Genomic DNA, 24,117 nt, shown 5'->3' on the forward strand with positions numbered 1-24,117 from the left:
GTAACCGTGTTAGCGTTAAGGAGATGTTTAACAAACTTAAGTGGCAGACTCTGCAAGAGAGGCGCTCTGCATCGCGGTGTAGCTTGCTCGCCAGGTTTCGAGAGGGTGCGTTTCTGGATGAGGTATCGAATATATTGCTTCCCCCTACTTATACCTCCCGAGGAGATCACGAATGTAAAATTAGAGAGATTCGAGCGCGCACGGAGGCTTTCAGACAGTCGTTCTTCCCGCGAACCATACGCGACTGTAACAGGAAAGGGAGGTAATGACAGTGGCACGCAAAGTGCCCTCCGCCACACACCGTTGGGTGGCTTGCGGAGTATAAATGTAGATGTAGATATAGATGAACGTCAGTGTCCATGGAGTGTAAACGTGTGGCGTGGGATAGTGAGGCCGGCCAGTGTGGCCGAACGGTTCTAGGCGCTTCAGTCTGGAACCGTGCGACCGCTACGGTCGCAGGCTCGAATCATGAGTCGGGCATGGATGTGTGTGACATCCTTAGGTTAGTTAGGTTTGATTAGTTTTAAACTATAGGGGACTGTTGACCTCAGATGTTAAGTCCCATAGTGCTCAGAGCCATTTGAACCATTTTTTGGGATAGTGAACCATCTGCTCATAGGCCCTCTTTTCATAGACACTGAAAGTGCACAAGTGTCACAGCCTCCTAAAGGATCATATTCCACGGATGCTAGAAGACATTCATCTGCAGACTGGGAGGAATCTGTGCTACTAACTTGATATCCGTCCAGTCCATACTGGACGAAGTAATCCAACATGTCTTCACGAATTGTTTCCAAATCGTTGGACGACAAAGAAGACATTTAGCTCGGACGGCTCGTTCCCCAGATTTGATACCTGTAGACGTTTTCTATGGAGAATGCTGAAACACGCTTCCGCGAGTACGTAACAGCTACTACCGATGAGATCCAACGACCTATTACTGCAGCCTGCTCGGACATCTCCGCTGAAACGCTAGTACGTGTGCATCAGACGTTCCACAACAGACTGGAAGCGTGTATTGCCGCTGTCGGTGGTCATTTTGAACACAACCTGTGATAGTCAATTGTCTCGTTACTGGTCAGCATTGACGTAACTACAGTATCCAGTTGTTTTGTTGATCAGTGTGTGCTACAGGTACAAGTGTCGGTGTGGGAACTTTTGAAAATACAATGTCTCGTAGACGACTCGCACTAGTATACTGCAACAAACGCCACTGACATTTTAATTTACCCTGCTTTTAGTTTGCTAATCTCAATAGGCATTGTCACTTTTATTAAGGTGTCTGTTTTCACAAAATCTGCACTTTCTAAATACTATTACAATCTGTCGCTTATCTAACAATACGAACCCGTGACTACCAATTCATTCTGTGAAAACCGAATATTAGTATTTGCGGTTCAAGACTGAGGTGATTCACCTTGTATACGCTTTCCATCTTCTTTGATCTCAAGTTCTCCGAACCACTGTTAAATTCTGATTCATATACCAGATCTCTATCTTCCATAGTGATTGTAGTTTCTTCTATAACGACTTATATTGCTGCATTCCTGTTTTATGTAAAATATTTTTGTACTTCTTCTTTCGTAAATCAGTTGATTTGTTTTGTTACCGAAGATAGTTACATAACTGTCTGCTTCGCATGCATATTTTCTGACCAGCTTCCGCGATGGTCCTGTTTGGCTATGACCATTCGTCGTCAGCTGAACCAGCTACTGTGATATTTGTTATCACAGTATGTACAGTCTTGGAGAATTTCAAACGTACATCATTGTTCAGTACTTCAGTATCAGACTTCTATCGATGTCTCCGGATTATTCTCTTAAACTTCCGGCTGCTTTTAATCATTACGTTGTTGTATTACTTTAAGGTTTCCTAAAAATCAACTCTTTGCATTCTCGAGTGCCCGGCTGGATGCAGTCATTTACGTCAGCGGTATTTCGACAGCGTACCTTGCCGTTATCCTCATGTGATACCTGCAGGTTCACCGTCTTCGCTATAACGCACTTCCTTCGTACTTCTGTCGTTCTCCACTGTTTCCTTCACTACCCGGCTACACGCCCACCACTCTGCCCGATGTCTATCAGAGCGCATTTTAGCTGTCCTCCAGATTAGTGTTACCAGGCCTGTTACTGCATCTAAGGAGACTGAACAGTGTCAGATGTCCAATGATAATTGCGAAGGACATGGATATTCATATGCCATGATGTCGTGTAAGATAGCATTTTCTCCACCTGACAAAGTCTGAAAAGGGATTCTCTGCGGGTCTCTTTTTCGTCGGCAGGTCCAATGGTGCAATATCTAGATTTGCGTAGTTTGCGAAAAGCGTGTTACTCTAAATAATACTATTCGCTCACCCATTAGTGTGTAAAATACATGTACATGGGTACTCTGCAAAACATATTTAAGTGCTTGTCAGAGGGTTCATCGAACCACCTTCACAATTCTCTATTACTCCAATCTCGTACAGCGCGCGGAAAGAACGAACACCTATATCTTTTCATGCGAGCTCTGATTTCCCTTATTTTATCGTGGTAATTACTTCTCCCTATGTAGGTCGGCGTCAAAAAATATTTTCGCTATCGCAGGATAAAGTTGGTGATTGGAATTTCGTGAGAAGATTCCGTCGCCACTAGAAACGCCTTTCTTTTAATGATGTCCAGCCCAAATCCTGTATCATTTTAGTGACACTCTCTCCCATGTTTCGCGATAACACCAAACGTATTGCCCTTCTTTGGACTTTTTCAATGTACTCCGTCAGTCCTATCTGGTAAGGATCCCACACCGCTCAGCAGTATTCTAAAAGAGGACGGACAAGCGTAGTGCAGGCAGCCTTCCTTAGTAGATCTGTTACATTTTCTAGGTGTCCTGCCAGTAAAACGCAGTCTTTGGTTAGCCTTCCCCACGACATTTTCTATGTGTTCCTTCCAATTTAAGTTGTTCGTAATTGTAGTTCCTAGGTATCTAGCTGAATTTATGGCCTTTAGATTTGACCGATTTATCGTGAAACCTAAGTTCAACGAATTCCTTTTAGCACTCATGTGGAAGACCTCACGCCAATGTTTGCACCATTCAGATATCTTTTCTAAATCCTTTCCCAATTTGTTTTGATCTACTGATGACTTTATTAGTCGATAAACGATGGCGCCATCTGCAAACAACCTAAGAGGCTGCTCAGATTGTCTCCCAAATCGTTTATATAGATAAGGAACAGCAAAGCGCCGACAACACTTCCTTGACGAACGCTATAAATCACTTCTGTTTTACTCGATGACTTTCCGTCAATAGATACCAACTATGACCTCTCTGACAGGAAATCACAAATCCAGTCACATAACTAAGACGATATTCCATAAGCTCGCAATTTTACTACAAGTCCTTGTGCGGTACTGTGAGCCGGCCGCTGTGGCCGAGCGGTTCTAGGCACTTCAGTCCGGAACCGCGCTGCTGTTACGGTCGCAGTTTCGAATACTGCCTCGGGCATGGATATGTGTGATGTCCTTAGGTTAGTTAGGTTTAATTAGTTCTACGTCTAGGGGACTGATGACCTCAGTGCTTAGAGCCATTTGAACCATTTTTTTGCGGTACAGTGCCAAAAGCCTTCCGGGAATCCAGAAATACGGAATCGATCCCATGTCAATAGCACTCAACATTTCATGCGAATAAAGAGCTATTTGTGTTTCACAGGAACGATATTTTCTAAATACATGTTGACTGTGTGTCAATAGACCGTTTCCTTCGAGGTAATTCATAATGTTCGGACACAATATATGTTCCAAAATCCTGCTGCATAGCTACGTTAATGATATGGACCTGGAATTAAGTGGATTACTCATACTACCTTTCTTGAATATCGGTGTGACCTGTACAACTTTCCAGTCCTTGGGTCCGGATCTTTCGTCGAGCGAACGGTTGTTAATGATTCTTAATTATGGAGTTAATGCATCAGCATACTCCGCAAGGAACCTAATTGGTATACAGTCTGGACCAGAAGACTTGCTTTTATTGATTTAAGTTGCCGCACTACTCCTAGGACATTTACGTCTACTTTACTCATGTTAGCAGCTGTTCTTGATTCGAATTCTGGAATATTTACGTCGTATTCTTTTGCGAAAGCATTTCGGAAGGCTGTGTTTAGTAACTCTGCTTTAGGAATACTGTTTTCGATAGTATCTAAATTGCTATCGCGCAGAGAAGGCATTGATTGTTTCTCGCCGCTAATATACTTCACATACGACCAGAATCTCTTTGGATTTTCTGCCAGGTTTCGAGACAAAGTTTCGTTACAGTATTCAGTCTCGCTACGACAACGGTTCTTTTACACTCTTCTGGATCACACAGTTTATTTCATCAGTGTCTGTAGCTGACTCTCCATCAGGGACAAAATGGTGCCAGGAAAGTTTATATTCATTCGCATACCTGGTTTGATGTTATACCGAAACGACGTAGTTTACTCAATCTGTGTCAATCAGCATGCTCTTTGATTAAAAAAAAAAGTGTTTACGTGTGCGGCAGGGGCCAAAGAAGCCAGAGGTGTAAAAAGATTTCGCATTCGCATTTACTGAATGCATAGGGACGAGTCCATGAATAAAAGAGTCGTTAGAATAGATTCAGGAAGGAAAGAGATTGGGCGAAGGAACATTAAGTTTCACTGGTAACATATATTCGTACGAGAACTGTTTCATAGTATGATGAGGTATTTCCCAAGTCAATGTTCCGTAGTGTAAATCCTTCTTATGAGTTGTTTACGCCCTGACATATAGTGAGAATATAGCTTTTTCAGGACATGCCGGATGAATGTGATGTACCTTTCAAAGAGACTGTGTTTAATCCGTTTTTGCATGTTCCATTCTTCGAATTATTTAGTTGTCAGATATGTATTTGGTATTAATTTGGCGGGCATGGGTGTTGGGGAATATTTATTAGTGTTTCCCGCTCACCGTGCCCCCCCCCCCCCCCTCTCCCCATTCCCTTTAACGTGTCACAGATACCTGTGGTTTTGGTTTTAATAATAAATTACGTAATTACGTTAAAAACGAAGTATTTTAATGTAATAGGATTTCTTGAGAGATGATCAACATCTTAATCAAGATTGCTTGTAAACAGGCTTTATTGTGGATTATCTGTTTCGATAAGCATGGTCACTATTTTCAGATCCCGGTAAAATGTTACTTCATGTCCCCTACACCTGCTGCACAAGTACTCTTTCTGAGCCGGCCGAGGTGGCCGAGCGGTTCTAGACGCTACAGTCTGGAACCGCGAGACCACTACAGTCGTAGGTTCAAATCCTGCCTCGGGCATGGATGTGTGTGATGTCCTTAGGTTAGTTAGATTTAAGTAGTTCTAAGTTCAAGAGGACTGATGACCTCAGAAGTTAAGTCCCATAGTGCTCAGAGCCATTTTGAACTCTTTCTGAAACATTTCCTGGTATGAAGAACGGGATGAACGATGCGTCAGCAGGTCACAGTTAAAACAACACTATACAGAGTAATTTGTCAAATGCTTGCACCCCTCCCGTACCATACCATAGCATTTGGAGAATTATTCTCTATATTGTGGTTTTAACCGTAACTTGTCGATGTGTCGATCATCTCGTCCCACACTTACCTGGCAATAGTTCAAGAAGAGTATTTGTACAGACAGTATAAGAGATATTTAATAACCTGTTATCGAGATATGAAGATGGTAACCGTGCTTTGTGGAAGCGGTATCCGACAATAAAGATTGCTTACAAGGGGTCTTGCCTAAGAAGTTGACCTTTCCTCATGTAATTATTATGGATGGCTTCTTACCACTTAAGATGAGTCAACTAATGTAATAGAATTTAATGTTTCAGGATTACTTAAGAAGCTAGAATTTGTGCTACGCATGAGTTTTGGAACGCTATTGGGACCTCGAAGAGTAGGGAACGGTCTACATAGAAGACTAGCAAAGCAAGAACTATAGAAGTTAATCAGGTAGATGGTATCTCAGACAGCATTAGGAAAAAAAATGGCTGTGGTCTTTGAATACATTCCTGAAAGATACTTTTTTTCTAAACAACAGAACCGAAGTACGCTGTATCCAAGAGTTACAAAGGATTTTGGATGAAACTGGAATAAAGGAAACCGATCTTTACAACGAGGTGACTTTCAAATGAAAAATCAGGATGTCGTAGTATTTCAGGATAGCATTAGATCAAGGGCAAAATCATGACGGAGTGAAGAGCAAGGAGTGTTGGAAAAAGTTTGGATGAAAGAATTTTGCACAAGGAATTAGAGCGGGAGAAACTTAGATGACCCACATTAAAGTGGCCATGAGATGGCCATAATAAAAGGATGCTAGAATGGTTATAATTTTTCTGTGTCATTGTTTAGTACCGTATATTTAGTACCGTAAAAGACATTAGGAAAACGTACAAGCAATTTCAATTTAGGGAAATATAATATTTGAAGAATACACGTCCAAAAATGTCAGATGTACATGTGTCATGCAATTAATTTAAGAACGACAATAGCAACAAACTATTATGACTTTGACAAAATCGTAATTTGCGGGCTAAGCGACTGGTATGAAAGCCATCGACATCGACAGTGCCTCATGCAAGAAACTGAAAAGTATTCTGTGCTAAACGTAGCTTGCAGATTCTACCGTTCTTTGCTTTTTCGGAGACCGAGTTTCCGTGCTAATTTATTCCCGAAACTTAGCTGTGAATTCTAGAAATTGGTTTCTGTAGAAATATAAACAATTCTATTAAAACGGTTTTTTGGGGGGAGGAGCGTGGTTCATGAACTCCCCTTGGATACACGCCGGATTAAGAGGAATTTCCTTTGACGAGCGACGTCGAAAGCAAGTGACGAATATTGTAAATAACATGACGAATATTATGTCTATTTTTCCAAGTATATCTCAGACCCTTTACATAATGAAACGAATACATCAAATAACAACTATTATGAGCAATGATACATAAATAAGATATACAATTCTTTGAATGGAAGCGAATAGAGTATCGTAAAAGCAAGCTCTACAGCAGTTAACGACATCACAACACACATTACGATCCAAAAATAAACTCTGTTGTAAGTAAATGGCAGCTAGTGCAGGGTGATAACGTGCTGATGTTCCAAACTTTCATGGATGATGGAGAAGTGTAAAGGTATCAATGTGTTGTAGGGGACCCTGGTCTATAAACGACAAAATTATAAGCGAAGATTATTCTGACAGCTCTGACATTGTATCTCTCCTACCGCAAGCCCTTTGTTTTCCATATTTTGGGAGGAGGCGGTATGGACCAAAACAATAAAAGATGGTCAGGTAAACATGGGCTCCATAATTCATGTCTAACGAGCAATGACCTCTCGTTGAATATAAAAAACTTATTTCAACGCAGTAAAGAAGAAGGAGTGCTTACAGCTCTTAAACTGTAATGGACATTTTTTTCTTGTTTTGGTCCATACTACCTCCACCCAAAATATGGAAGGCAAAGAGCCTGCAGTCGAAGAGTTCCACTGTTATAGGTAACAACAATTTTGGCTTGTAGCTTTACACTCCGTCGTTCCCGTATGAGGGTCTCTTACCTCATACTGAAACATTTACCGTTCTGCATCATCGCTGAAAGTTTGTAACATCATCGCGGAATCAACTTGTATATCTGAAGAGGTGATTGCGATACTGAGTTGCGAATACATGGGCGATGGTAAATAAAAAGTGGTTTGACAAACACTTTAAATATTTGTCGGAAAGGAACTGAATCCATTATCATAAAGGCAGCTGTGTTGGTAATCACAGTACCAGTACAAGCTAAGAAAAGAATATTCGTCGTAAATAAATAGACACTAGAATGTAGAATGATTTTAACGATACCCCTTTAAAAGAGAATAGACAGTATTTCGTTTTCATACGCGGCAAAGATTTCAGAAATACAAATTCTCTCGAAACTAATGAAAATGTGATAGCAAATAGCGTTGTCAAGAATTTCAAATGAATATGCACACCAAAAGTGACGTCACAGTAGCGTCTTTCATTACGTCACTGGTCAAAGCCGACGGTTAGAGCCGAAAATCCTTCTTGACTCTCCACACCTGTCAGCTGTGATGTAATCGGCGTGCGGTACGCCTCCATGTGGAGCTTAAGGGCAGAAGAACGTTGCGTAAGTAGCCAGTGTGGCTCTCCGCTTCCCGCCAGGAAGTCGCCATAAAGGCCACATACTGGGCTGGGCTGGGCTGGCCGCTGATTAATTTGGCCGCAGAGTTGCGTGTGTCGTCTTCCCCTGCCGTGATAGTCAAGGCTTGCCAAGGGGCTCCGACACTGTGCCTGGACATCACGGACAGGTGCTCTGTCTGGACGCACGTAACCTAGAGAACGACACGGTACTGCATGCGAAGACAAGAAGAAAACTGTTAAAATGCGTTGGCACTTACTACACACTCAATTAAGTCATGTTCTTCTCCAGACTAGATTTCCTTTCACATATTTTCACAGTAGTCTTGTTTTTTGTATTTCACCCGCCAGGTTAGCCGAGAGCGCTAATGCGCTGCTTCCTGGGTAGGCGCGCCGGCCCCTGGATCGAATCCGCGCTGCGGATTAACGATGACGGCCGGTTTGCCGGCCAGCCTGGATGTGATTTTTAGGCGGTTTTCCACATTCCCCTAGGTGAATAACGTGCTGGTTCCCACATCCCACCTCAGCTACATGGCTCGCAGACATTTGAACACTTTCGCACTATTCCATGGATTACACTAGTCGCAGACAGTTGAGGTACACTAATTCCGTCCCAGGAGTACGGGGTGGCGGCAGGAAGGACATCTGGCCACCCCTTCAACTAACATTGCCAAATACGATTAAGCATTCCGACCCTGCCTAACTGTGGGACAAGGCACAAGTGAAAGAAAGAAAAGAAAGAGTGTTCCTCATATTTCGTCCCAATGAATAAACTAAATTTAAGAAAGTGCACAAATTTAAAAATAAAATAAATTCTTTTGAACTTTTTATCGCCAACAGGAGATCATCCACGGTGAATATCATTCTCCTTCATTGCAGGAGTTAACAAACCGAGGATTAAGTTCATACGTGACTACCTTTCTCGATGATCCATGTGCAAGACGTGTCGAAACTACAACTATAGATCAAAATGTCGATGAAGAGAACGATTTCATATCGAACGGTAAGCGACAGGAGTGTCTGAAATGGTACACTGCGTAGAGATACGGCAAGAATGAAATCAGCTTAATTTATCTGAAGAACTCGTGTGAAAATTTTGTGAGAGTTGGACGCCACATGTACTAAATTCTAGGAACGGAACACAAGTCAAAGCAGTGCTATGAAATCCGATAAATCTGCACGAAAATGGAGATGACGGTTTTGCACACAGAATCATTTTTAAACTTACACACACCCATATACAAAATGTAATTTATCTGATGAGGGCAAGGGAAAAGTTTCTCTGCTTAAATTAATTGATGGTGTTTTGTCACTTCTGTCACTCCACTGTGTCCAACGATGGTCCGGACATTAGATCGAAATCCTGCAGGTTCTGTCTTTCAGACCCGAAGGCACCTAAATGCGTGTTAGAAACGGTGGATTACAGGTAAATGCTGCTGTGTTGGACGCTTCGAAATTCTGAGCTCCAGCAAGTGCCGACGGGCATATGTTTCGAAGTAGGGGTTAGACTACTTCATTTGCAAATACTTTTTAAGAGTGAATGTGAAATATTACTAAGAAGCAAGAAGCTTTTGCACATGGGTAGTATCGCGAAGACGTTTTGCCCTGGGGCGTCGTGGGCCATTATCGAGCAGCATGTGACAGAGCGTTTGTGGAACAGTTGTTCGCTCAACAACATGGACTGTAGTTTTTTTTTCAGACTGAAACGTTCCCTTAGAAAAATTATACATGACTGTGCTTAAACCGACACACAATATTTTTTGGGCATAGTTAGCAAATGAAAGATTTTGATAGAGAACAAACAATGTATTTACCTTAATAGTGTTCAAATGTCATAACATATATAGCAGTTCATGACATCCAGTCTTACAAATTTCAAAACTCCGCCATTTCTCTCCCCACATCCACTACTGCTGGCGGCTCACCTCCAACTGCACAACGCTACGCGCTGTTAACAGCCAACTGCCCAACGGTACAATGGCGAGTATTACAACAATGCCAACCAGCTACAGACTGCACACAGCACAGCCAGTGATTTATATACAGAGCACTACGTGGCGGCGGCGTTACCAATATAAGAACCTAAACAGCGTACTTACATAGCCCCCATGCTCCCCACAAAAAGTTTACAAATTGTTTTGGGCAGTGACCAATAATGATTTGATAAAATTTTTCATAATTACAATAACAAAGATATCAAATGCACACACTTACTGATACAATGTTGGTCAAAAGCTAAAATTTTCTCACAGTGCATAAAGACAGTCCTGATCATTCATTAGAGTAAAAGTGCAGTTTTTTTTTACTCAAAGTCTGAGCAGTAAAAGAAAATGCACACGAAAGTAGTTGATTTCCATGCAGTCTTGAAGAAGTAGTGTTGTCCTTCCATCGGAAAGACAGTGCGAACTCTCGAAATGCAGACAGGTAATGGGCCACAACAGAGCAAACCCACCGCAGAGTCAATCGAAGTTTGGAAGAATATTGGTAGGTAGGTCATCACAGAGTAGACCCACTGTAGTCCTAGTAGAGATTACGGTATTGGGTGGCCACCAGAGGTGCAGACCCAGTGCAGTCCTTGTAGAAATAATGGTATTGGTGGGCTGTCAAAGATGCAGACCCACTGTAGTCCTTGTAGATATAATGGTATTGGTGGGCCATCAAAGATGCAGACCCACTATAGTTCCTGTAGAGACGGCCAGCAGCCATCTATTGCGACTGTGCAAGTGCACAAACACCATCGAAGAGTCTTGTGGAGAATATAGCAAGTCCATAAACCACCACTTGCGCACTCACAAAAAAAATTTTGAAATGTCCTTAGAACCAACAATGCTGTTATCCAGTCCCTTGCTGAATTATCAACACACATGCAAGCACTAACAGTCCCAACTTCTCACACACTGAGCATATATTATGACCAACAGAAACGTGTGCAGTGAAATGATACTTAATTTGAAGAATTGGTGTCAATTACAATTTTATAACATGAGAATTCAATCACAAAGGTACAAAATACATTATTAAAGAACATAACAATACAGATAACATTTGTGGTAATATGGGCTTTACAAAAGAATCGAAACAACATATGCATCAGTGTTACAGGAATTATGACATAAGTAAAAATATGAAATAATGAGAATAGTTTTCGAAACATTAATTTCACACATGAGAATTGAAACAGAATAGAATTAATAATGTGTAAACAGCTTTACAAAGAAAACGACATACTATAAATGCAAATTATATTTGAGGATAACAGTATTCCTAATCATTGTGAATGTAGCTTAGTACTAGAAAAATTCTACAACATAAATCTTATTAACTAAACACATAAAGACAGGAAGAACACAAATACACAAGGGCACACAAACACATAGAGGGATAACACACAAGGAAAGGACAGGGTTTGTTTTACCGCAGTATTTTGCATGGAGATCTCCCTTCGTTCATCATTATTCCCAAAAAGTCCTATCTAAGCCTGCTTTCTGTATTCTATTCATTCTCTTTCAAAATCCTTTTTTGGCCAAAACATTTTCTTATAGCTTCTCAATGCATTTCTTCCAATTCATCGCAACTTGTTCTCTTATATAGCCTACCCCATCTTAAGCTAACTTAATCTACCGAGCTCAGATGCATAAACTAAGGGACGAGACAATGCAGCAGCACAAAACAATTAACATAAACTGCAATGACAAAAAAATGGAAATTGGCAAACCTAGCAGCAATAAATATGAATTAGCAAAGCAATTGTAATATTACAAGTAATATAAGGCGCTGTGCAGCAAAAAAGAAAAATAAATCAGTAGTAAAACTGGCTTAACAGAGTAATACAAAGTGAAATTCAGTAACACTGTGCCTGACAAACAGCAGCTGCAAATGCAATAGCTTACATCTAATCATGACAAACCCACAAGCAAAAAAAAAAAAAAAAAAAAAAAAAAAAAAGTACACTAAAGACAACATCTTAATGTCTATGTAATTGTAGTGGTGCACCACAAAAACTTATTCTACAAGAAATTACCAGGTACTTGAAAAGAAAATTATGTATGCATTTCCTGTGAAGGGAAATGTCTTTTTGTGCTCCCTCTTTTTTTTTTGGAAGTATATCATAAAATTATTATTTACTGGATCTGTAGACAGGAAATATTTATAGTAGTACATCTATTAAATTTTATTTTAAGCAATGCTGCAGTGGAGCTAGAAACTAGATATTAAACAAATTGAGCAATCTCTCAGCTAGAAAGACAATAGATGTAAAAATGTTTCTCATTATTTCATTAGGCATATTAGTAAATATCATAAATTAAGAGCTCCACAGTGTAATCATATGATTTCAAGTTTGAGCATGTCGTATTTGCAATGCTTTCGACAAAGAAATGTGAATAGCGAGGATAATGGCCTCCTTTTTTCTCCACTTGTGCCTCTGAAAGGCACACACTAATGGCTTTTCTTCCAGGTGACTGTCGCGCAGCTGGGTGCCCACGACGCATTACGTGAAGGTGGTCACTTAACTTTCTTGCTGAAATATTTACGACACCAGTTCGCACTACAGTGACAGTCTCATACAAAATTTCACAGGTCGAGAATTTGCGTTACAAATGTGTAGAAACAAAATCCTTTAAATATAATAGTGTCCAAAAAATTTTCGTTGGCATTGTGATACATTCACGCATTTACACACATTTCATAACTCTTTGTCCGCAGCTCGTGGTCGTGCGGTAGCGTTCTCGCTTCCCGCGCCCGGGTTCCCGGGTTCGATTCCCGGTGGGGTCAGGGATTTTCTCTGCCTTGTGATGACTGGGTGTTGTGTGCTGTCCTTAGGTTAGTTAGGTTTAAGTAGTTCTAAGTTCTAGGGGACTGATGACCACAGATGTTAAGTCCCATAGTGCTTAGAGCCATTTGAACCATTTTTCATAACTCTTTAAAGTATGATTGTTGGTTTCCGTCATCCTTTTTCACAAGTCAGAGTCCCTAACCATTACTCCTTATCCCTTACCTTGTAACTAACCTGTTTCTACGGGTTATTACATTATTATTGGGAATGTAAATACTTATTGCTTGGGAAGTTAACGTGAGAAGATTAGGGTCGCCACCGACTCTAACCATACAACTAATCGAAGGTTTGGTCGAGTCGAAAATTAAATTAATTTGATTACAGACCAAAAACACACAAAAATACATACTTTGTGATGCCGCTCATAGCGGATACAATGTAATTAATAGTATTGCCCGTGCACTGTGCACTGTTCACGGCAATCAAACATTTAAAATAAAATAGAACATGCATGAACACTGCATAAGATCAGCTCCCAGCAACACACCTGAAAATGAGACTTAATCTAAAACACTTGTTTTAAAATAAAAGAGGAAACTAATCACTGGACCTGTGAGTAAGGAAACGCGTTGGATGTGCTAACAGGAAAGCTATGAGGTGAGTGGCTTATGTGCAAAAACGTATCCTCGGAACACAAGAGAAAATTGTGGATAAAATAAATTATTCCTAAGACATTAAAGAAAAGCATCGATACATTCACCATTATAATCTACAGCTAAAACCATTGGTGTGAATCATTCATACCACTGCTGTTGCCTGATCGCAATAACTCGTAAAGCGGTACACATTGCACAGTACACACGCGTGCCCACGTGGTTTGAGGAAACGCACTTCGCAGGTATCATGTCCAAGTTGCAACAATATCACATCACACAATCATGAGTGGTTAACGTTCATTAAAACAAACATGAGACCGGACAGTTAGCAATGACGGTAGCCCAACAAAACTTTAATGTTCAACCACGGACGAAAGATACATAAAGCAAGGAAAATTTACGAGAAGGCAAGGCTATTAATATTTAGAAAAATGAAAGCTTATACAGGCACAGCTGAAGGCAAACAGACATTCATACAGAAGCGAGTGCTCACTTATTATCGACACCTTTGCGTGGCGCTCTTCCGGTGGATCCAAGTCTATTATAGAAATTTACTAAATGAAACATCTGCTAAAGTTTTGCATTCCTTGCTGCGACAAGGCAAAGCAATCTTTCAGAGTTGAAAAACGAGACCAAAAGCTAACAGCACTCTTCGCGCCAAGTAACAACGCGCCACGTGGTCAGTCTAACTCACCCTTCTTCGACTGGAGCACAGCTGTGGACGCTTCCCGTACCGGCGGCAGACTGCCCCCCTCTTTCTTCTCCAGCCTTTTCCACGCTCCGCGTGGCCCGGAAAACCCAAAGATGCCATTTCCGCCACCAACCTAACGCAGGTGGATTTCTCACAAGTAGCGAAAATCTCTTTGCCTACTTGACCACTACGAGAGTTGGCTATTCTGTACAACTCCTGCTGAATCTGTACGACTATCGCAGACTTTCTGCAGCAGACTACGCCACCGTCTAGCAACATGACACAGCACCACATTCATTCAATCACACCACTATGATAATTATGAGAAAAGAGAAACAAGGAAGGAAAGAGACATACTAGTGAAAATGGGCTACCGGACTAACGAAAGGTGGCTACAGGACCCTTTCAACCTTATTACACATATACATATTCATCAACACGTCTTCAATATTTCATCATAATAAATACATAGCATAATCAGATTCCTCATATAGCATCATCTCATTGATCATAAACGTACCTCAACAACATAATACACATCATCGTCGTAAAAATAACATCATAACAGATCAATCACATCTCAAAATCGTCGTAGCTTTCTGAATATTTTAAAACCTAAAAAAAATTCTCTGCTCATTTCAAAAGTGTCATCTACCTCAAACGTACTTTAAAAATCATGATCCCATACCAAATACGACATTCAAAGCTCTCTAGTATCAGAATGGTTCCGAAAAATATGAATTGTTCACAAAGTACAGACAAAATACAGTTTCATAAGTGTCAAATTATCCAACTGTGTAATTGCGTAAACATGTGTCACTGACATAGTAAAAAAATTTTTGTTTCATCTACATCTACATTTATACTCCGCAAGCCACCCAACGGTGTGTGGCGGAGGGCACTTTACGTGCCACTGTCATCACCTCCCTTTCCTGTTCCAGTCGCGTATGGTTCGCGGGAAGAACGACTGTCTGAAAGCCTCCGTGCGCGCTCGAATCTCCCTAATTTTACATTCGTGATCTCCTCGGGAGGTATAAGTAGGGGGAAGCAATATATTCGATACCTCATCCAGAAACGCACCCTCTCGAAACCTGGCGTGCAAGCTACACCGCGATGCAGAGCGCCTCTCTTGCAGAGTCTGCCACTTGAGTTCGTTAAACATCTCCGTAACCCTATCACGGTTACCAAATAACCCTGTGACGAAACGCGCCGCTCTTCTTTGGGTCTTCTCTATCTCCTCCGTCAACCCAATCTGGTACGGATCCCACACTGATGAGCAATACTCAAGTATAGGTCGAACGAGTGTTTTGTAAGCCACCTCCTTTGTTGATGGACTACATTTTCTAAGGACTCTCCCAATGAATCTCAACCTGGTACCCGCCTTACCAACGATTAATTTTATATGATCATTCCACTTCAAATCGTTCCGCACGCATACTCCCGGATATTTTACAGAAGTAACTGCTACCAGTGTTTGTTCCGCTATCATATAATCATACAATAAAGGATCCTTCTTTCTATGTATTCGCAATACATTACATTTGTCTATGTTAGGGGTCAGTTGCCACTCCCTGCACCAAGTGCCTATCCGCTGCAGATCTTCCTGCATTTCGCTACAATTTTCTAATGCTGCAACTTCTCTGTATACTACAGCATCATCCGCGAAAAGCCGCATGGAACTTCCGACACTATCTACTAGGTCATTTATATATATTGTGAAAAGCAATGGTCCCATTACACTCCCCTGCGGCACGCCAGAGGTTACTTTAACGTCTGTAGACGTCTCTCCATTGATAACAACATGCTGTGTTCTATTTGCTAAAAACTCTTCAATCCAGCCACGCAGCTGGTCTGATATTCCGTAGGCTCTTATTTTGTTTATCAGGCGACAGTGCGGAACTGTATCGAACGCCTTCCGGAAGTCAAGAAAAATAGCATCTACCTGGGAGCCTGTATCTAATATTTTCTGGGTCTCATGAACAAATAAAGCGAGTTGGGTCTCACACGATCGCTGTTTCCGGAATCCATGTTGATTCCTACAGAGTAGATTCTGGGTTTCCAAAAACGACATGATACTCGAGCAAAAAACATGTTCTTTCGCGTACTCTGTGTAGAATCGAATTGGTACACCGTCAGGTCCAGTGGATTTTCCTCGGTTGAGTGATTCCAGTTGCTTTTCTATTCCTTGGACACTTATTTCGATGTCACCCATTTTTTCGTTTGTGCGAGGATTTAGAGAAATAACTGCAGTGCGGTCTTCCTCTGTGAAACAGCTTTGGAAAAAGGTGTTTAGTATTTCAGCTTTACGCGTGTCATCCTCTGTTTCAATGCCATCATCATCCCGGAGTGTCTGGATACGCTGTTTCGAGCCACTTACTGATTTAACGTAAGACCAGAACTTCCTATGATTTCTGTCAAGTTGGTACATAGAATTTTACTTTCGAATTCACTGAACGCTTCACGCATAGCCCTCCTTACGCTAACTTTGACATCGTTTAGCTCCTGTTAGTCTGAGAGGTTTTGGCTGCGTTTAAACTTAGAGTGAAGCTCTCTTTGCTTTCGCAGTAGTTTCCTAACTTCGTTGTTGTACCACGGTGGGTTTTTCCCGTCCCTCACAGTTTTACTCGGCACGTACCTGTCTAAACGCATTTTACGATTGCCTTGAACTTTTTCCATAAACACTCAACATTGTCATTGGCGGAACAGAAATTTTCGTTTTGATCTGTTAGGTAGTCTGAAATCTGCCTTCTATTACTCTTGCGAAACAGATAAACCTTCCTCCCTTTTTTTATATTCCTACTAACTTCCATATTCAGGGATGCTGCAACGGCCTTATGATCACTGATTCCCTGTTCTGCACTTACAGAGTCGAAAAGTCTGGGTCTGTTTGTTATCAGTAGGTCCAAGATGTTATCTCCACGAGTCGGTTCTCTGTTTAATTGCTCGAGGTAATTTTCGGATAGTGCACTCAGTATAATGTCACTCGATGCTCTGTCCCTACCACCCGTCCTAAACATTTGAGTCTCCCAGTCTATATCTGTTAAATTGAAATCTCCACCTAAGACTATAACATGCTGAGAAAATTTATGTGAAATGTATTCCAAATTTTCTCTCAGTTGTTCTGCCACTAATGCTGCTGAGTCGGGGGGTCGGTAAAAGGAGCCAATTATTAACCTAGCTCGGTTGTTGAGTGTAACCTCCACTCATAATAATTCACAGGAACTATCCACTTCTATTTCACTACAGGATAAACTACTACTAACAGCGACGAACACTCCACCACCGGTTGCATGCAATCTATCCTTTCTAAACACCGTCTGTACCTTTGTAAAAATTTCGGCAGAATTTATCTCTGGCTTCAACCAGCTTTCTGTACCTATAACGATTTCGGCTTCGGTGCTTTCTATCAGCGCTTGAAGTTCCGGTACTTTACCAACGCAGCTTCGACAGTTTACAATTACAATACCGATTGCTGCTTGGTCCCCGCATATCCTGACTTTGCCCTGCACCCGTTGAGGCTGTTGCCCTTTCTGTACTTGCCCAAGGCCATCTAACCTTAAAAACCGCCCAGCCCACGCCACACAACCCCTGCTACCCGTGTAGCCGCTTGTTGCGTATAGTGGACTCCTGACCTATCCAGCGGAACCCGAAACCCCACCAGCCTATGGCGCAAGTCGAGGAATCTGCAGCCCACACGGTCGCAGAACCGTCTCAGCCTCTGATTCAGACCCTCCACTCGGCTCTGTGCCAAAGGTCCGCAGTCAGTCCTGTCGACGATGCTGCAGATGGTGAGCTCTGCTTTCATCCCGCTAGCGAGACTGGCAGTCTTCACCAAATCAGATAGCCGCCGCAAGCCAGAGAGGATTTCCATGGATCCATAGCGACACACATCATTGGTGCCGACATGAGCGACCACCTGCAGATGGGTGCACCCTGTACCCTTCATGGCATCCGGAAGGACCCTTTCCACATCTGGAATGACTCCCCCCGGTATGCATGCGGAGTGCACATTGGTTTTCTTCCCCTCTCTTGCTGCCATATCCCTAAGGGGCCCCATTACGCGCCTGACGTTGGAGCTCCCAACTACCAGTAAATAATCTGTTAAATAATCAGATAGCTGTGTAATTCTGTGTTAGAGAAATATGGTACCGATGTGTAAAGATGTATAAGCAAGTACCATATTAGCTAGGGCTCCTTGTGCTTGCCAAACACATAGTACACAATGTAGGCGTGTACCCCCTGAGGATTAATGTAATTATACCCTCAGGTGTTACAGATTACAGCAATGGAATGAAATGTATCACGGAAAACTTTCTTAGTAATTCAAAAATCTTGAAAAATAAATGGTTTAAGTACAAAGGTAATCACTCAAATGCGTGTCCTGTAGCGCTAAATTGTGCGTCTTGTTGTAACATAATCTCTGTCATTACTTAAGGGTAAAAAACGTGCCAAGTGTCTTAATTATCGTCGTTCGTAAGCAAAGCTCTATGAAGTCAATGTACTTACCTCGTAATAAACAAAAGCGAAATGCTATGCGTATGGATATCGTAGTTATTACGTACAGTACCGTGATCAATAAAGTACTACACTGTAACGTATTGTTCTGCTACAAAAAAGACTGTCTTATTGTAGCTATACCACAAAGTTACTACTAAAACGTGTTTTACTTTCCAGAAAAATTCAGAAAAACTGTGCAGATATAAAGCAGATACAGCACAAAAGCAACAGTGTAAATTGTGTCACACATTAGTAGCGTCGTGATATAATCGTTTAGCTGTCAAAGAAACCAAATGCTAAGTCATCTTTAATCCCACAGAAAGTACTTCAAAAAAAGAATGTCTTTTCAAGTAAACCAAAATGTTGCATTAAAATCTCATTAGCAGTATATGTTCTAAGTATGTGAGCCTTATAGTCGTTACGTGATCGTGCAACTAACAAGCAAGAATGTACAAATAACAACACTGTGTCGTCTGCTCACTATAACAATGCACTCGTAAATACTGTCTAAATATGTTCCATAGGTTCTAGACTGGATAGTTAACTTCAAAACATTGTTGCACGTTAACAGTTTCTCAGTGTGGCAAATTGTACTAGTAGCGCGAAGTGAAAAGTTTTATGGCAAAGACTAAGTTAAAAAGCAGATTATCTTACAATAAACGGTTTTACATGTGAAATGTGGTGCAAGCCTTTACTCTTCCTAGTGCTCAGAATTAACTTCAAAGCAATTATCATGTTGTATACGTCGGTAAGGAACGCCAAAATTTTTCTCAAGGTTAGAGTCTTATGTTATTTTTCTCTGAGCCAGCCAGCGCACGTGGCTGCCTGCGGTGCGAGTCATTGTCTGTGCTGGCGCGCGTCGTCATTGGGATTTGGAGATCTGTTGTTGTTGTGGTCTTCAGTACTGAGACTGGTTTGATGCAGCTCTCCATGCTTATTTATCCTGTGCAAGCTCCTTCATCTCCCAGTACCTACTGCAACCTACATCCTTCTGAATCTGCTTAGTGTATTCATCTCTTGGTCTCCCTCTACGATTTTTACTCTCCACGCTGCCCTCCAATGCTAAATTTGTGATCCCTTGATGCCTCAGGACATGTCCTACCAACCGATCTCGTCTTCTAGTCAAGTTGGGCCACAAACTTCTCTTCTCCCTAATCCTATTCAATACCTCCTCATTAGTTACGTGATCTATCCATATAATCTTCAACATTCTTCTGTAGCACCACATTTTGAAAGCTTCTATTCTCTTCTTGTCCAAACTATTTATTGTCCATGTTTCACTTCCATACACGGCTACACTCCATACAGATACTTCCAGAAACGACTTCCTGACACTTAACGCTATACTCGATGTTAACAAATTTCTCTTCTTCAGAAACGCTTTCCTTGCCATTGCCATTCTACATTTTATATCCTCTCTACTTCGACCATCATCAGCTATTTTGGAGATCTATCTTCTAGAAATTCACCTTGTCGAGAGGGCCCTGCCCTGTTTGAATCCCGCCAGTTCTGATACAATTCAGGTCTGTCGTTACGATCATATCGTCTGTCGTCATGTCGGCAGATTCCATAGTTTCTTTCTTGTCGGTCACGTGGTGGAGAATTTCTCCCTGAATCGTAACTGCGCACTGGACCGTTGCGTCTAAAGTTATTCTGTCTCCCTTGATAATAATTATTTTGGTTCCCATATTGTCTGTTTCTCTGATTGTCTCTGTGATAGTCACTACTGCGGAGAGGTGATCTTTCCCTGTAATTATTACTACTCTGTCAACGGTTGTCATATGGGTGGTGTTTGTTTTGGTCACGATTTGTGTTGTGAGAATAGCCTTGTCGTGTCCAGTTATTATTTCTTTCATCACGGAATTGTGACGGATGTGACCTGTAATTGTTGTGTTCCTGTTCTCGCGTTCCGCGATTGTCAGTGTCAATTTCCAATTCTTGTAAGAGTCCCTGAAGAGCTTCAATGTCGTCTTTGCAACGTCCTGCCAAAATAATATGTCGTAAATGTTCAGGTAATTTGACTAAGCAAATGCGGATGAGTTCTGAGGGGCTGTATGGGTTTGACAGGTACTGATTCTTGTGCAACATGTCTTCAAAATATTTCATAGCACTGGAAAATTCAGATTGTTCGAAATGTTTCATCATTATGATGCTATGTTTTACTCGGTCTTGTGTAGCTTGAGACCAATATGCTGAGAAGAAGACATGAAAATTCTCCTTCACTGTGACAATCATGAATGACCGATCGCATTCTTTCAGCTGGTTCATTCTCTAAGTAGCCACACATAAATTCTAATCTGTGCTCTAATGACCAGTTAGGGGGAAAACAATGAGAGAATTGATGGAGCCACGGTTGAGGATGAATGTCATTGCCAGAATTCTTAAATGTTTTGAATTTACGTGTAGTAATGAACAGCTTATAGTCAAAATCATCGTGTCGGCGAGTAGCATATCGGTCATTGTTACGTCGTGTCGGCGGTTCCATCTCAAAATTCGGCGCACCTTGCCAATTTCTTTCATAGTTTCCGAAATTCCCTCTGTTATTATTTTGTGGCTTTTCCGTATTTCTAAGTTCCTCTTCCCGTGTTGGAGCGCGAGTGTTCTCTGAAATATGTAATTTTTGTATTACTTGTGCCAACTGATCTTGTGCTTCCCGGATTTCTCTTTTGTGTTGCGTATTAATTTGATTCTGATTTTGTTTGAATTTCTTAATTTGTTCATACTCTTCTTTGTCAGTGATGGCTATAGGTCTTGTGTCATTCAGATCATCATCTACCTTTGCAAATAAGTTAGTGAACTGATCCGAAAGTTCGGCTACTTTCTCCGATAGTGTACTCATTTCCACAGTGTGTTTTTCTGAATCAAGTTTCAGAGTGTCCATTTGTGTTCAAATCGTATCTACTGTGTTCTTTAAGTTTTCCTGAGTTTTTGCAAGTAGCGTAACCGAATCGTTAGATGCAACTGAGTCAATTTTAGCCCACAAGGTCTCATGATTTTCCTGAACAATGGTTTGCAGTTCTTTTATGGCTGCTTCGTGATTCTGTAATGCATTTTCATGCCGCGAAAAAATAGGAGCGCTACGTGGCGGCGGCGTTACCAATGTAAGAACCTAAACAGCCTACTTACAAGACTTTAAGTCGTAGTTCCATAAGTGTCACTCTCCGCCAAATGATCACTGTCTTTGTTTGTTGCAAAAAGAGTCCATGTTTTCCAAAAATCCCTATCTAGAACAGGAGGAAGAAACGAAACGAAACATCACCGTTTGATAAGGTATATGACGTTATTTTAGTGACTACAAATTCAAGTTAAATTTACAGAGAAATTCGTAGTATGAAGGTGCACCTCTCTGGGATTGATGCACGTGTTGATACGGTTGCGAAAACTGCCTTAAGGCCGTTGTTTCATCTCCTCAGGCAAGACAGTCCATATCACGGAAACGCACTGAGACGAACGTCAGAATCGTCGACCCACGTGTTCCACCGGATACAGATCACGAGACCTTGCAGGCGACGGGAGTATCTCAACATCACGTAGACAACTGACAGAGACACGTAACGTATATGAATAAGCATTAATCTTTTGAAACATCACACCACAATACTATCGCATGAGAGGTAGCACACGAAGACGCAGCCGGCCGCGGTGGCCGAGCAGTTCTAGGCGCTTCAGTTCTTAACCGCGTGACTGCTACAGTCGCAGGTTCGAATCCTGCCTCGGGCATGGATGTGTGTGATGTCCTTAGGTTAGTTAGGTTTAAGTAGTTCTAAGTTCTATGGAACTGATGACCTTAGACGTTAAGTCTCATAGTACTCAGAGGCATTTGAACCATTTGAACCACGAAGACGCAGGATGTTCCTGACTTACCGTTATGCCTTCAGGGATCCCTCAGTCACTACCATCGGTGACTGAAGCCATAGCCGATAGCTCCCCACACCATGGCGCAGGGAGTAACATCGCTGTGCTTCTCCAAAAAACTGGAAGAATAGTGCGTCTCCTCGGGTCGCAGCCATACCCGCTGACGCCCCGGAACAGTGCAGAAACGTGATTCATGACACGAAATGTTACGCCACTCATCAGTCCATTGTTGTTGGTCACGGCACCTCTCCAAACGCAGCCCTGTGAGCAGTGGTGTTAAAGGCAGTCTGTGTCTATGGCGCAACGGCCTCATTTGCAAACTCAGCGACGTGGGATTCCCCGACGGGCTGGTGCGTCTAATACACTCATACCTCACAGACAGGAGTTTCAACACTGACGTGCAGGGGAAACAATCAACACGACACGGTATACACGGGGGAGTACCCCAGGGAAGCATCCTAGGGCCCCTACTGTTTAACCTCTACATAAACGATCTCCCAACCACACACAACACAACGATGGCAATCTACGCGGATGACACAGCCATCCTCGCGCAAGATTGGAAACCATCAAACATTACGTCACGCTTACAGACTGCACTCAGAGTGACTGAGCCTTGGTTGGAGAAATGGCGTGTTAGAGTAAACGTCGACAAGTACGAAGCCGTTTTGTTCACTAGAAGACCGAAGAAATTGCGCAGACATCGATACTGCAGACCAATAACTCTACATGCACGCCAAATACGTTTCCGTGAGAAAGTCAAATACTGGACCGAAAATTACTCTTGGGGGACCACATAGAACACATGACCAACCGAGCAAGCGCGAGGCTCGAACAGCTCTACCCTATGCTCAACAGGCGTAGTACACTGAACAGAAGGGTGTCGAGGTCCATGTGCATGACACTTATTCGACCCCTGATGACGTACGCAGCTCCTGTCTGGGGATACGATGCGCCCACACGCCTGCGCCGTCTGCAGCTCATACAAAACAAAGTACTTAAAATCATAAGCAATGCTCCACGATACACACGCATCGCGGTCCTTCACCGGAAATACCGACTTGAGACTCTCACGGAGGTAATCCTCAAACTCACCACAAGACTATACAGAAACTCCAGACATTCGCTTTACCCGTTTATTCTGAATCTGGGGAACTACGACCACAACCATAGATGGAAACATAAAAGACCAAAAGACATACTTGTAAGGACCTAACATCTATGGCCAAGCATACGCAAACACAACGGTACAGGTGAGCCCCTATTAATTAGACGCCATTACTGTATATCCAGCTGGAACACACTGCCGAATAGCTGGCATCACGCAGGGAAGCCTTACCGTACACTGCATGCAGACAAGCAGGCAAGCTCCACCCCCCCCCCCCCCCCCGCAAACACACAGTGAGATGATCCATGGCCGATGCATGATGCATGATACCCATACTAACAAATCCAACCTTGCATGAACTATCGCAGCTAGTAAGCTACTACTGCTCTTACTACCC

This window comes from Schistocerca serialis, chromosome 1 (assembly GCF_023864345.2).
Source record: "Schistocerca serialis cubense isolate TAMUIC-IGC-003099 chromosome 1, iqSchSeri2.2, whole genome shotgun sequence".
Lineage (NCBI taxonomy): Eukaryota > Metazoa > Arthropoda > Insecta > Orthoptera > Acrididae > Schistocerca > Schistocerca serialis.